We start from the raw sequence: 14,465 nt of genomic DNA, 5'->3' as shown, positions 1-14,465 counted from the left end.
AGAGAGTGTCAGAGAGTGATAGAGAGTGTCAGAGAGTGAAAGTGAGTGTCTGAGAGTGTCAGAGAGTCATAGAGAGTGTTAGAGAGTGTCAGAGAGTGTCAGAGAGTGATAGTGAGTGTCAGAGAGTGTCAGAGAGTGAAAGTGAGTGTCTGAGAGTGTCAGATAGTGTCAGAGAGTCATAGAGAGTGTCAGAGAGAGATAGAGAGTGTCAGAGAGTGATAGTGAGTGTCAGAGATTGTCAGAATGTGAAAGTGAGTGTCAGAGTGTGTCAGAGAGTGTCAGAGAGTCATAGAGAGAGTTGGAGAGTGTCAGAGAGTGTCAGAGAGTGATAGTGAGTGTCAGAGAGTGTCAGAGAGTGAAAGTGAGTGTCTGAGAGTGTCAGCTAGTGTCAGAGAGTCATAGAGAGTGTTAGAGAGTGTTAGAGAGTGTCAGAGAGTGTCAGAGAGTGTCAGAGAGTGTCAGACATTGTCAGAGAGTAATAGTGAGTGTCTGAGAGTGTCAGAGAGTGTCAGAGAGTGATAGAGAGTGTTAGAGAGTGTCAGAGATTGTCAGAGAGTGATAGAGAGTGTTAGAGAGTGATAGAGAGTGTCAGAGAGTGTTAGAGAGTGTCAGAGAGTGATATAGAGTGTCAGAGAGTGTCAGAGAGCGATAGAGAGTGTCAGATAGTGATATAGAGTGTCAGAGAGTGTCAGATAGTGATAGAGAGTGTCTGAGAGTGTCAGACAGTGATAGAGAGTGTTAGAGAGTGTCAGAGATTGTCAGAGAGTGATAGTGAGTGTCAGAGAGTGTCAGAGAGTGTCAGAGAGTCATAGAGAGGCATAGAGACTGTCAGAGAGTGTCAGAGAGTGTCAGAGAGCGATAGAGAGTGTCAGAGAGTGATAGAGAGTGTCAGAGAGTGTCAGAGAGTGTTAGAGAGTGATAGAGAGTGACAGAGAGTGTCAGAGATTGTCAGAGAGTGATTGTGAGTGTCTGAGAGTGTCAGATAGTGTCAGACAGTCATAGAGAGTCATCGAGAGTGTTAGAGAGTGTCAGAGAGTGTCAGAGAGTAATAGTGATTGTCTGAGAGTGTCAGAGAGTGTCAGAGAGAGATAGTGAGTGTGTGAGAGTGTCAGAGAGTGTCAGAGAGTGTCAGAGAGTGATGGAGAGTGTCAGAGAGTGTCAGAAAGTGTCAGAGAGTGTCAGAGAGAGATAGAGAGTGTCAGAGAGTGTCAGAGAGTGTCAGAGAGTGATAGAGAGTGTCAGAGAGTATCAGAGAGTGATAGAGAGAGTCAGAGAGTGTCAGAGAGTGTCAGAGAGTGATAGAGAGTGTCAGAGAGTTTTATAGAGTGTCAGAGAGTGTTATAGAGTGTCAGAGAGTGATATAGAGTGTCAGAGAATGTCAGAGAGTGTCAGAGAGTGTCAGAGAGTGTCAGAGAGTGATGGAGAGTGTCAGAGAGTGTCAGAAAGTGTCAGAGAGTGTCAGAGAGAGATAGAGAGTGTCAGAGAGTGTCAGAGAGTGATAGTGAGTGTCAGAGAGTGTCAGAGAGTGATTGTGAGTGTCTGAGAGTTTCAGAGAGTGATAGAGAGTGTCAGAGAGTGTCAGAGAGTGATAGAGAGTGTCAGAGAGTGTTAGAGAGTGTCAGAGAGAGATAGAGAGTGTCAGAGAGTGATAGTGAGTGTCAGAGAGTGTCAGAGAGTGAAAGTGAGTGTCTGAGAGTGTCAGATAGTGTCAGAGAGTCATAGAGAGTGTCAGAGAGTGTCAGAGAGTGTCAGACAGTGTCAGACAGTGTCAGACAGTGTCAGAGAGTAATAGTGAGTGTCTGAGAGTGTTAGAGAGTGTCAGAGAGTGTCAGAGAGTGTCAGACAGTGTCAGACAGTGTCAGACAGTGTCAGACAGTGTCAGAGAGTAATAGTGAGTGTCTGAGAGTGTCAGAGAGTGTCAGAGAGTGACAGAGAGTGTTCGAGTGTGTCAGAGATTGTCAGAGAGTGATAAAGAGTGTTAGAGAGTGATAGAGAGTGTCAGAGAGTGTTAGAGAGTGTCAGAGAGTGATATAGAGTGTCAGAGAGCGATAGAGAGTGTCAGAGAGTGATAGAGAGTGTCAGAGAGTGTCAGAGAGTGATAGTGAGTGTCTGAGAGTGTCTGAGAGTGTCTGAGAGTGTCAGAGAGTCATAGAGAGTGATAGAGAGTGATAGAGAGTGTCAGAGAGTGTCAGAGAGTGATAGAGAGTGTCAGAGAGTGAAAGTGAGTGTCTGAGAGTGTCAGAGAGTCATAGAGAGTGATAGAGAGTGATAGAGAGTGTCAGAGAGTGTCAGAGAGTCATAGAGAGTAATAGAGAGTGATAGAGAGTGTCAGAGAGTGTCAGAGAGTGATAGAGAGTGTCAGAGAGTGAAAGTGAGTGTCTGAGAGTGTCAGAGAGTCATAGAGAGTGATAGAGAGTGATAGAGAGTGTCAGAGAGTGTCAGAGAGACATAGAGAGTAATAGAGAGTGATAGAGAGTGTCAGAGAGTGTCAGAGAGTGATAGAGAGTGTCAGAGAGTGAAAGTGAGTGTCTGAGAGTGTCAGATAGTGTCAGAGAGTCATAGAGAGTGTCAAAGAGAGATAGAGAGTGTCAGAGAGTGATAGTGAGTGTCAGAGAGTGTCAGAGAGTGAAAGTGATTGTCAGAGAGTGTCAGAGAGTGTCAGAGAGTCATAGAGAGTGTTAGAGAGTGTCAGAGAGTGTCAGAGAGTGATAGTGAGTGTCAGAGAGTGTCAGAGAGTGAAAGTGAGTGTCTGAGAGTGTCAAATAGTGTCAGAGAGTCACAGAGAGTGTTAGAGAGTGTCAGAGAGTGTCAGAGAGTGTCAGACAGTGTCAGAGCGTAATAGTGAGTGTCTGAGAGTGTCAGAGAGTGATAGAGAGTGATAGAGAGTGATAGAGAGTGTCAGAGAGTGTCAGAGAGTGATAGAGAGTGATAGAGAGTGTCAGAGAGTGAAAGTGAGTGTCTGAGAGTGTCAGATAGTGTCAGAGAGTCATAGAGAGTGTCAGAGAGAGATAGAGAGTGTCAGAGAGTAAAAGTGAGTGTCTGAGAGTGTCAGAGAGTGTCAGAGAGTGATAGAGAGTGTTTGAGTGTGTCAGAGATTGTCAGAGAGTGTTAGAGAGTGTCAGAGAGTGTTAGAGAGTGTCAGAGAGTGATATAGAGTGTCAGAGAGTGTCAGAGAGCGATAGAGAGTGTCAGAGAGTGATAGAGAGTGTCAGAGAGTGTCAGAGAGTGATAGTGAGTGTCTGAGAGTGTCTGAGAGTGTCAGAGAGTGATAGAGAGTGATAGAGAGTGATAGAGAGTGTCAGAGAGTGTCAGAGAGAGATAGAGAGTGTCAGAGAGTGATAGTGAGTGTCAGAGAGTGTCAGAGAGGGAAAGTGAGTGTCAGAGAGTGTCAGAGAGTCATAGAGAGTGTTAGAGAGTGTCAGAGAGTGTCAGAGAGTGATAGTGAGTGTCAGAGAGTGTCAGAGAGTGAAAGTGAGGGGCTGAGAGTGTCAAATAGTGTCAGAGAGTCATAGAGAGTGTCTGAGAGTGTCAAATAGTGTCAGAGAGTGTCAGACTGTGTCAGAGAGTAATAGTGAGTGTCTGAGAGTGTCAGAGAGTGTCAGAGAGTGATAGAGAGTGTTAGAGAGTGTCAGAGATTGTCAGAGAGTGATAGAAAGTGTCAGACAGTGTTCGAGAGTGTCAGAGAGTGATATAGAGTGTCAGAGAGTGTCAGAGAGCGATATAGAGTGTCAGAGAGTGATAGAGAGTGTCAGAGAGTGTCAGAGAGTGATAGTGAGTGTCTGAGAGTGTCTGAGAGTGTCAGAGAGTGTCAGAGAGTGATAGTGAGTGTCAGAGAGTGATAGAGAGTGTCAGAGAGTGTCAGAGAGTGTCAGAGATTGATAGAGAGTGACAGAGAGTGACAGAGAGTGTCAGAGAGTGTCAGAGAGAGGCATAGAGAGTGTCAGAGAGTGTCAGAGAGTGTCAGAGAGCGATATAGAGTGTCAGAGAGTGATAGAGAGCGTCAGAGAGTGTCAGAGATTGATAGAGAGTGATAGAGAGTGACAGAGAGTGTCAGAGATTGTCAGAGAGTGATCGTGAGTGTCCGAGAGTGTCAGATAGTGTCAGAGAGTCATAGAGAGTCATCGAGAGTGTTAGAGAGTGTCAGAGAGTGTCAGAGAGTAATAGTGATTGTCTGAGAGTGTCAGAGAGTGTCAGAGAGAGATAGTGAGTGTGTGAGAGTGTCAGAGAGTGTCAGAGAGTGTCAGAGAGTGATGGAGAGTGTCAGAAAGTGTCAGAGAGTGTCAGTGAGTGTCAGAGAGAGATAGAGAGTGTCAGAGAGTGTCAGAGAATGATAGTGAGTGTCAGAGAGTGTCAGAGAGAGATTGTGAGTGTCTGAGAGTTTCAGAGAGTGATAGAGAGTGTCAGTGAGTGTCAGAGAGTGTCAGAGAGTGATAGAGAGTGTCAGAGAGTATCAGAGAGTGATAGAGAGAGTCAGAGAGTGTCAGAGAGTGATAGAGAGTGTTAGAGAGTGATAGAGAGTGTCAGAGAATGTTAGAGAGTGATAGAGTCTGTCAGAGAGTGTCAGAGAGAGATAGAGAGTGTCAGAGAGTGATAGTGAGTGTCAGAGTGTCAGAGAGTGTCACAGAGTCTCAGACAGTGTCAGACAGTGTCAGAGAGTAATAGTGAGTGTCTGAGAGTGTCAGAGAGTGTCAGAGAGTGATAGAGAGTGTTCGAGTGTGTCAGAGATTGTCAGAGAGTGATAGAGAGTGTTAGAGAGTGATAGAGAGTGTCAGAGAGTGTTAGAGAGTGTCAGAGAGTGATATAGAGTGTCAGAGAGTGTCAGAGAGCGATAGAGAGTGTCAGAGAGTGATAGAGAGTGTCAGAGAGTGTCAGAGAGTGATAGTGAGTGTCTGAGAGTGTCTGAGAGTGTCAGAGAGTGATAGAGAGTGATAGAGAGTGATAGAGAGTGTCAGAGAGTGTCAGAGAGAGATAGAGAGTGTCAGAGAGTGATAGTGAGTGTCAGAGAGTGTCAGAGAGGGAAAGTGAGTGTCAGAGAGTGTCAGAGAGTCATAGAGAGTGTTAGAGAGTGTCAGAGAGTGTCAGAGAGTGATAGTGAGTGTCAGAGAGTGTCAGAGAGTGAAAGTGAGGGGCTGAGAGTGTCAAATAGTGTCAGAGAGTCATAGAGAGTGTTAGAGAGTGTCAGAGAGTGTCAGAGAGTGTCAGACAGTGTCAGAGAGTAATAGTGAGTGTCTGAGAGTGTCAAATAGTGTCAGAGAGTGTCAGACTGTGTCAGAGAGTAATAGTGAGTGTCTGAGAGTGTCAGAGAGTGTCAGAGAGTGATAGAGAGTGTTAGAGAGTGTCAGAGATTGTCAGAGAGTGATAGAGAGTGTTAGAGAGTGATAGAAAGTGTCAGACAGTGTTCGAGAGTGTCAGAGAGTGATATAGAGTGTCAGAGAGTGTCAGAGAGCGATATAGAGTGTCAGAGAGTGATAGAGAGTGTCAGAGAGTGTCAGAGAGTGATAGTGAGTGTCTGAGAGTGTCTGAGAGTGTCAGAGAGTGTCAGAGAGTGATAGTGAGTGTCAGAGAGTGATAGAGAGTGTCAGAGAGTGTCAGAGAGTGTCAGAGATTGATAGAGAGTGACAGAGAGTGACAGAGAGTGTCAGAGAGTGTCAGAGAGAGGCATAGAGAGTGTCAGAGAGTGTCAGAGAGTGTCAGAGAGCGATATAGAGTGTCAGAGAGTGATAGAGAGCGTCAGAGAGTGTCAGAGATTGATAGAGAGTGATAGAGAGTGACAGAGAGTGTCAGAGATTGTCAGAGAGTGATCGTGAGTGTCCGAGAGTGTCAGATAGTGTCAGAGAGTCATAGAGAGTCATCGAGAGTGTTAGAGAGTGTCAGAGAGTGTCAGAGAGTAATAGTGATTGTCTGAGAGTGTCAGAGAGTGTCAGAGAGAGATAGTGAGTGTGTGAGAGTGTCAGAGAGTGTCAGAGAGTGTCAGAGAGTGATGGAGAGTGTCAGAAAGTGTCAGAGAGTGTCAGTGAGTGTCAGAGAGAGATAGAGAGTGTCAGAGAGTGTCAGAGAATGATAGTGAGTGTCAGAGAGTGTCAGAGAGAGATTGTGAGTGTCTGAGAGTTTCAGAGAGTGATAGAGAGTGTCAGTGAGTGTCAGAGAGTGTCAGAGAGTGATAGAGAGTGTCAGAGAGTATCAGAGAGTGATAGAGAGAGTCAGAGAGTGTCAGAGAGTGATAGAGAGTGTTAGAGAGTGATAGAGAGTGTCAGAGAATGTTAGAGAGTGATAGAGTCTGTCAGAGAGTGTCAGAGAGAGATAGAGAGTGTCAGAGAGTGATAGTGAGTGTCAGAGAGTGTCAGAGAGTGTCAGAGAGTCTCAGACAGTGTCAGACAGTGTCAGAGAGTAATAGTGAGTGTCTGAGAGTGTCAGAGAGTGTCAGAGAGTGATAGAGAGTGTTCGAGTGTGTCAGAGATTGTCAGAGAGTGATAGAGAGTGTTAGAGAGTGATAGAGAGTGTCAGAGAGTGTTAGAGAGTGTCAGAGAGTGATATAGAGTGTCAGAGAGTGTCAGAGAGCGATAGAGAGTGTCAGAGAGTGATAGAGAGTGTCAGAGAGTGTCAGAGAGTGATAGTGAGTGTCTGAGAGTGTCTGAGAGTGTCTGAGAGTGTCAGAGAGTGATAGAGAGTGATAGAGAGTGTCAGAGAGTGTCAGAGAGTGATAGTGAGTGTCAGAGAGTGATAGAGAATGTCAGAGAGTGTCAGAGAGTGATAGAGAGTGATAGAGAGTGACAGAGAGTGACAGAGAGTGTCAGAGAGTGATAGAGAGTGATAGAGAGTGACAGAGAGTGTCAGAGAGTGTCAGAGAGTGATCGTGAGTGTCTGAGAGTGTCAGATAGTGTCAGAGAGTCATAGAGAGTCATAGAGAGTGTTAGAGAGTGTCAGAGAGTGTCAGAGAGTGATAGAGAGTGTCAGAGAGTGTCAGAGAGTGATAGTGAGTGTCAGAGAATGATTGAGAATGTCAGAGAGTGTCAGAGAGTGATAGAGAGTGATAGAGAGTGACAGAGAGTGTCAGAGAGTGATAGAGAGTGATAGAGAGTGATAGAGAGTGACAGAGAGTGTCAGAGAGTGTCAGAGAGTGATAGTGAGTGTGTGAGAGTGTCTGAGAGTGTCAGAGTGTGATAGAGAGTGATAGAGATTGTCAGAGAGTGATAGTGATTTTCAGAGAGTATCAGAGAACGATAGTGAGTGTCTGAGAGTGTCAAAGAGTGATGGAGAGTGTCAGAGAGTGTCAGAGAGTGTCAGAGAGTGTCAGAGAGTGTCAGAGAGTGATAGTGAGTGTCAGAGAGTGTCAGAGAGTGATAGTGAGTGTCTGAGAGTGTCAGAGAGTGTCAGAGAGTGATAGAGAATGTCAGTGAGTGATAGTGAGTGTCACAGTGTGAGAGTGAGTGCCAGAGAGTGATAGAGAGTGACATAGAGAATTTCAGAGAGTGTCTGAGATATTCTGAGAGTGAAAGAGAGTGATAGAGAGTGATAGAGAGTGACAGAGAGTGTCAGAGAGTGATAGAGAGATTCAGAGAGTGTCAGAGATTGATAGAGAGTGTCAGAGAGTGATAATGAGTGTCTGAGAGTGTCAGAGAGTGATAGAGAGTGAAAGAGACTGTCAGAGAGTGTCAGAGAGAGATAGAGAGTGTCAGAGAGTGGCAGAGAGTGTCAGAGAGAGTCAGAGAGTGTCAGAGAGTGATAGTGAGTGATAGAGAGTTTCTGAGATTGTCAGAGAGTGATAGTGAGTGATAGAGAGTGATAGAGAGTGATAGAGAGTGTCAGAGAGTGTCAGAGAGTGATAGAGAGTGTCAGAGAGTGTCAGAGAGTGATAGTGTGTGTCTGAGAGTGTCTGAGATTGTCAGAGATTGATAGAGAGTGATAGAGACAGTCAGAGAGTGTCAGAGAGTGTCAGAGAGAGATAGAGTGTGTCAGAGAGTGTCAGAGAGTGATAGTGAGTTTCAGAGAGTGTCAGAGAGTGATAGTGAGTGTCTGAGAGTGTCAGATAGTGTCAGAGAGTCATAGAGAGTGTTAGAGAGTGTCAGAGAGTTTCAGAGAGTGTCAGAGAGTGTCAGAGAGTAATAGTGAGTGTCTGAGAGTGTCAGAGAGTGTCAGAGAGTGATAGAGAGTGTTAGAGAGTGTCAGAGATTGTCAGAGCGTGATAGAGAGTGTTAGAGAGTGATAGAGAGTGTCAGAGAGTGTTAGAGAGTGATAGAGAGTGATAGAGAGTGTCAGAGAGTGATAGAGAGTGATAGAGAGTGACAGAGAGTGTCAGAGAGTGTCAGAGAGTGATCGTGAGTGTCTGAGAGTGTCAGATAGTGTCAGAGAGTCATAGAGAGTCATAGAGAGTGTTAGAGAGTGTCAGAGAGTGTCAGAGAGTGATAGAGAGTGTCAGAGAGTGTCAGAGAGTGATAGTGAGTGTCAGAGAGTGATAGAGAATGTCAGAGAGTGTCAGAGAGTGATAGAGAGTGATAGAGAGTGACAGAGAGTGTCAGAGAGTGATAGAGAGTGATAGAGAGTGACAGAGAGTGTCAGAGAGTGTCAGAGAGTGATCGTGAGTGTCTGAGAGTGCCAGATAGTGTCAGAGAGTCATAGAGAGTCATAGAGAGTGTTAGAGAGTGTCAGAGAGTGTCAGAGAGTAATAGTGAGTGTCTGAGAGTGTCAGAGAGTGTCAGAGAGTGATAGTGAGTGTGTGAGAGTGTCTGAGAGTGTCAGAGTGTGATAGAGAGTGATAGAGATTGTCAGAGAGTGATAGTGATTTTCAGAGAGTATCAGAGAACGATAGTGAGTGTCTGAGAGTGTCAAAGAGTGATGGAGAGTGTCAGAGAGTGTCAGAGAGTGTCAGAGCGTGTCAGAGAGTGTCAGAGAGTGTCAGAGAGTGATAGTGAGTGTCAGAGAGTGTCAGAGAGTGATAGTGAGTGTCTGAGAGTGTCAGAGAGTGTCAGAGAGTGATAGAGAATGTCAGTGAGTGATAGTGAGTGTCACAGTGTGAGAGTGAGTGCCAGAGAGTGATAGAGAGTGACATAGAGAGTTTCAGAGAGTGTCTGAGATATTCTGAGAGTGAAAGAGAGTGATAGAGAGTGATAGAGAGTGACAGAGAGTGTCAGAGAGTGATAGAGAGATTCAGAGAGTGTCAGAGATTGATAGAGAGTGTCAGAGAGTGATAATGAGTGTCTGAGAGTGTCTGAGAGTGTCAGAGAGTGATAGAGAGTGAAATAGACTGTCAGAGAGTGTCAGAGAGTGTCAGAGAGAGATAGAGAGTGTCAGAGAGTGGCAGAGAGTGTCAGAGAGAGTCAGAGAGTGTCAGAGAGTGATAGTGAGTGATAGAGAGTTTCTGAGATTGTCAGAGAGTGATAGTGAGTGATAGAGAGTGATAGAGAGTGATAGAGAGTGTCAGAGAGTGTCAGAGAGTGATAAAGAGTGTCAGAGAGTGTCAGAGAGTGATAGTGAGTGTCTGAGAGTGTCTGAGATTGTCAGAGATTGATAGAGAGTGATAGAGACAGTCAGAGAGTGTCAGAGAGTGTCAGAGAGAGATAGAGTGTGTCAGAGAGTGTCAGAGAGTGATAGTGAGTTTCAGAGAGTGTCAGAGAGTGATAGTGAGTGTCTGAGAGTGTCAGATAGTGTCAGAGAGTCATAGAGAGTGTTAGAGAGTGTCAGAGAGTTTCAGAGAGTGTCAGACAGTGTCAGAGAGTAATAGTGAGTGTCTGAGAGTGTCAGAGAGTGTCAGAGAGTGATAGAGAGTGTTAGAGAGTGTCAGAGATTGTCAGAGCGTGATAGAGAGTGTTAGAGAGTGATAGAGAGTGTCAGAGAGTGTTAGAGAGTGTCAGAGAGTGATATAGAGTATCAGAGAGTGTCAGAGAGCGACAGAGAGTGTCAGAGAGTGATAGAGAGTGTCAGAGAGTGTCAGAGAGTGATAGTGAGTGTCTGAGAGTGTCTGAGAGTGTCAGACAGTGATAGAGAGTGATAGAGTGTGTCAGACAGTGTCAGAGTGTGATAGTGAGTGTCAGAGGGTGATAGAGAGTGTCAGAGAGTGTCAGAGAGTGATAGAGAGTGATAGAGAGTGACAGAGAGTGTCAGAGAGTGTCAGAGAGTCATAGAGAGGCATAGAGAGTGTCAGAGAGTGTCAGAGAGCGATAGAGAGTGTCAGAGAGTGATAGAGAGTGTCAGAGAGTGTCAGAGAGTGATAGAGAGTGATAGAGAGTGACAGAGAGTGTCAGAGATTGTCAGAGAGTGATCGTGAGTGTCAGAGAGTGATAGAGAGTGTCAGAGAGTGTCAGAGAGTGTCAGAGATTGATAGAGAGTGACAGAGAGTGACAGAGAGTGTCAGAGAGTGTCAGAGAGAGGCATAGAGAGTGTCAGAGAGTGTCAGAGAGTGTCAGAGAGCGATATAGAGTGTCAGAGAGTGATAGAGAGCGTCAGAGAGTGTCAGAGATTGATAGAGAGTGATAGAGAGTGACAGAGAGTGTCAGAGATTGTCAGAGAGTGATCGTGAGTGTCCGAGAGTGTCAGATAGTGTCAGAGAGTCATAGAGAGTCATCGAGAGTGTTAGAGAGTGTCAGAGAGTGTCAGAGAGTAATAGTGATTGTCTGAGAGTGTCAGAGAGTGTCAGATAGAGATAGTGAGTGTGTGAGAGTGTCAGAGAGTGTCAGAGAGTGTCAGAGAGTGATGGAGAGTGTCAGAAAGTGTCAGAGAGTGTCAGAGAGTGTCAGAGAGAGATAGAGAGTGTCAGAGAGTGTCAGAGAATGATAGTGAGTGTCAGAGAGTGTCAGAGAGTGATTGTGAGTGTCTGAGAGTTTCAGAGAGTGATAGAGATTGTCAGTGAGTGTCAGAGAGTGTCAGAGAGTGATAGAGAGTGTCAGAGAGTATCAGAGAGTGATAGAGAGAGTCAGAGAGTGTCAGAGAGTGTCAGAGAGTGATAGAGAGTGTTAGAGAGTGATAGAGAGTGTCAGAGAATGTTAGAGAGTGATAGAGTCTGTCAGAGAGTGTCAGAGAGAGATAGAGAGTGTCAGAGAGTGATAGTGAGTGTCAGAGAGTGTCAGAGAGTGTCAGAGAGTGTCAGACAGTGTCAGAGAGTAATAGTGAGTGTCTGAGAGTGTCAGAGATTGTCAGAGAGTGATAGAGAGTGTTCGAGTGTGTCAGAGATTGTCAGAGAGTGATAGAGAGTGTTAGAGAGTGATAGAGAGTGTCAGAGAGTGTTAGAGAGTGTCAGAGAGTGATATAGAGTGTCAGAGAGTGTCAGAGAGCGATAAAGAGTGTCAGAGAGTGATAGAGAGTGTCAGAGAGTGTCAGAGAGTGATAGTGAGTGTCTGAGAGTTTCTGAGAGTGTCAGAGAGTGATAGAGAGTGATAGAGAGTGTCAGAGAGTGTCAGAGAGTGATAGTGAGTGTCAGAGAGTGATAGAGAATGTCAGAGAGTGTCAGAGAGTGATAGAGAGTGATAGAGAGTGACAGAGAGTGTCAGAGAGTGATAGAGAGTGATAGAGAGTGACAGAGAGTGTCAGAGAGTGTCAGAGAGTGATCGTGAGTGTCTGAGAGTGTCAGATAGTGTCAGAGAGTCATAGAGAGTCATAGAGAGTGATAGAGAGTGTCAGAGAGTGTCAGAGAGTGATAGAGAGTGTCAGAGAGTGTCAGAGAGTGATAGTGAGTGTCAGAGAGTGATAGAGAATGTCAGAGAGTGTCAGAGAGTGATAGAGAGTGATAGAGAGTGACAGAGAGTGTCAGAGAGTGATAGAGAGTGACAGAGAGTGACAGAGAGTGTCAGAGAGTGTCAGAGAGTGATCGTGAGTGTCTGAGAGTGCCAATAGTGTCAGAGAGTCATAGAGAGTCATAGAGAGTGTTAGAGAGTGTCAGAGAGTGTCAGAGAGTAATAGTGAGTGTCTGAGAGTGTCAGAGAGTGTCAGAGAGTGATAGTGAGTGTGTGAGAGTGTCTGAGAGTGTCAGAGTGTGATAGAGAGTGATAGAGATTGTCAGAGAGTGATAGTGATTTTCAGAGAGTATCAGAGAACGATAGTGAGTGTCTGAGAGTGTCAAAGAGTGATGGAGAGTGTCAGAGAGTGTCAGAGAGTGTCAGAGAGTGTCAGAGAGTGATAGTGAGTGTCAGAGAGTGTCAGAGAGTGATAGTGAGTGTCTGAGAGTGTCAGAGAGTGTCAGAGAGTGATAGAGAATGTCAGTGAGTGATAGTGAGTGTCACAGTGTGAGAGTGAGTGCCAGAGAGTGATAGAGAGTGACATAGAGAGTTTCAGAGAGTGTCTGAGATATTCTGAGAGTGAAAGAGAGTGATAGAGAGTGATAGAGAGTGACAGAGAGTGTCAGAGAGTGATAGAGAGATTCAGAGAGTGTCAGAGATTGATAGAGAGTGTCAGAGAGTGATAATGAGTGTCTGAGAGTGTCTGAGAGTGTCAGAGAGTGATAGAGAGTGAAAGAGACTGTCAGAGAGTGTCAGAGAGTGTCAGAGAGAGATAGAGAGTGTCAGAGAGTGGCAGAGAGTGTCAGAGAGAGTCAGAGAGTGATGGAGAGTGTCAGAAAGTGTCAGAGAGTGTCAGAGAGTGTCAGAGAGAGATAGAGAGTGTCAGAGAGTGTCAGAGAATGATAGTGAGTGTCAGAGAGTGTCAGAGAGTGATTGTGAGTGTCTGAGAGTTTCAGAGAGTGATAGAGATTGTCAGTGAGTGTCAGAGAGTGTCAGAGAGTGATAGAGAGTGTCAGAGAGTGTCAGAGAGTGTCAGAGAGTAATAGTGATTGTCTGAGAGTGTCAGAGAGTGTCAGAGAGAGATAGTGAGTGTGTGAGAGTGTCAGAGAGTGTCAGAGAGTGTCAGAGAGTGATGGAGAGTGTCAGAAAGTGTCAGAGAGTGTCAGAGAGTGTCAGAGAGAGATAGAGAGTGTCAGAGAGTGTCAGAGAATGATAGTGAGTGTCAGAGAGTGTCAGAGAGTGATTGTGAGTGTCTGAGAGTTTCAGAGAGTGATAGAGATTGTCAGTGAGTGTCAGAGAGTGTCAGAGAGTGATAGAGAGTGTCAGAGAGTATCAGAGAGTGATAGAGAGAGTCAGAGAGTGTCAGAGAGTGTCAGAGAGTGATAGAGAGTGTTAGAGAGTGATAGAGAGTGTCAGAGAATGTTAGAGAGTGATAGAGTCTGTCAGAGAGTGTCAGAGAGAGATAGAGAGTGTCAGAGAGTGATAGTGAGTGTCAGAGAGTGTCAGAGAGTGTCAGAGAGTGTCAGACAGTGTCAGAGAGTAATAGTGAGTGTCTGAGAGTGTCAGAGATTGTCAGAGAGTGATAGAGAGTGTTCGAGTGTGTCAGAGATTGTCAGAGAGTGATAGAGAGTGTTAGAGAGTGATAGAGAGTGTCAGAGAGTGTTAGAGAGTGTCAGAGAGTGATATAGAGTGTCAGAGAGTGTCAGAGAGCGATAAAGAGTGTCAGAGAGTGATAGAGAGTGTCAGAGAGTGTCAGAGAGTGATAGTGAGTGTCTGAGAGTTTCTGTGAGTGTCAGAGAGTGATAGAGAGTGATAGAGAGTGTCAGAGAGTGTCAGAGAGTGATAGTGAGTGTCAGAGAGTGATAGAGAATGTCAGAGAGTGTCAGAGAGTGATAGAGAGTGATAGAGAGTGACAGAGAGTGTCAGAGAGTGATAGAGAGTGATAGAGAGTGACAGAGAGTGTCAGAGAGTGTCAGAGAGTGATCGTGAGTGTCTGAGAGTGTCAGATAGTGTCAGAGAGTCATAGAGAGTCATAGAGAGTGATAGAGAGTGTCAGAGAGTGTCAGAGAGTGATAGAGAGTGTCAGAGAGTGTCAGAGAGTGATAGTGAGTGTCAGAGAGTGATAGAGAATGTCAGAGAGTGTCAGAGAGTGATAGAGAGTGATAGAGAGTGACAGAGAGTGTCAGAGAGTGATAGAGAGTGACAGAGAGTGACAGAGAGTGTCAGAGAGTGTCAGAGAGTGATCGTGAGTGTCTGAGAGTGCCAGATAGTGTCAGAGAGTCATAGAGAGTCATAGAGAGTGTTAGAGAGTGTCAGAGAGTGTCAGAGAGTAATAGTGAGTGTCTGAGAGTGTCAGAGAGTGTCAGAGAGTGATAGTGAGTGTGTGAGAGTGTCTGAGAGTGTCAGAGTGTGATAGAGAGTGATAGAGATTGTCAGAGAGTGATAGTGATTTTCAGAGAGTATCAGAGAACGATAGTGAGTGTCTGAGAGTGTCAAAGAGTGATGGAGAGTGTCAGAGAGTGTCAGAGAGTGTCAGAGAGTGTCAGAGAGTGATAGTGAGTGTCAGAGAGTGTCAGAGAGTGATAGTGAGTGTCTGAGAGTGTCAGAGAGTGTCAGAGAGTGATAGAGAATGTCAGTGAGTGATAGTGAGTGTCACAGTGTGAGAGTGAGTGCCAGAGAGTGATAGAGAGTGACATAGAGAGTTTCAGAGAGTGTCTGAGATATTCTGAGAGTGAAAGAGAGTGATAGAGAGTGATAGAG

The sequence above is a fragment of the Heterodontus francisci genome, chromosome 16 (genome assembly GCF_036365525.1).
Source record: "Heterodontus francisci isolate sHetFra1 chromosome 16, sHetFra1.hap1, whole genome shotgun sequence".
NCBI lineage: Eukaryota > Metazoa > Chordata > Chondrichthyes > Heterodontiformes > Heterodontidae > Heterodontus > Heterodontus francisci.
Note: the sequence above shows the minus strand (reverse complement) of the source record.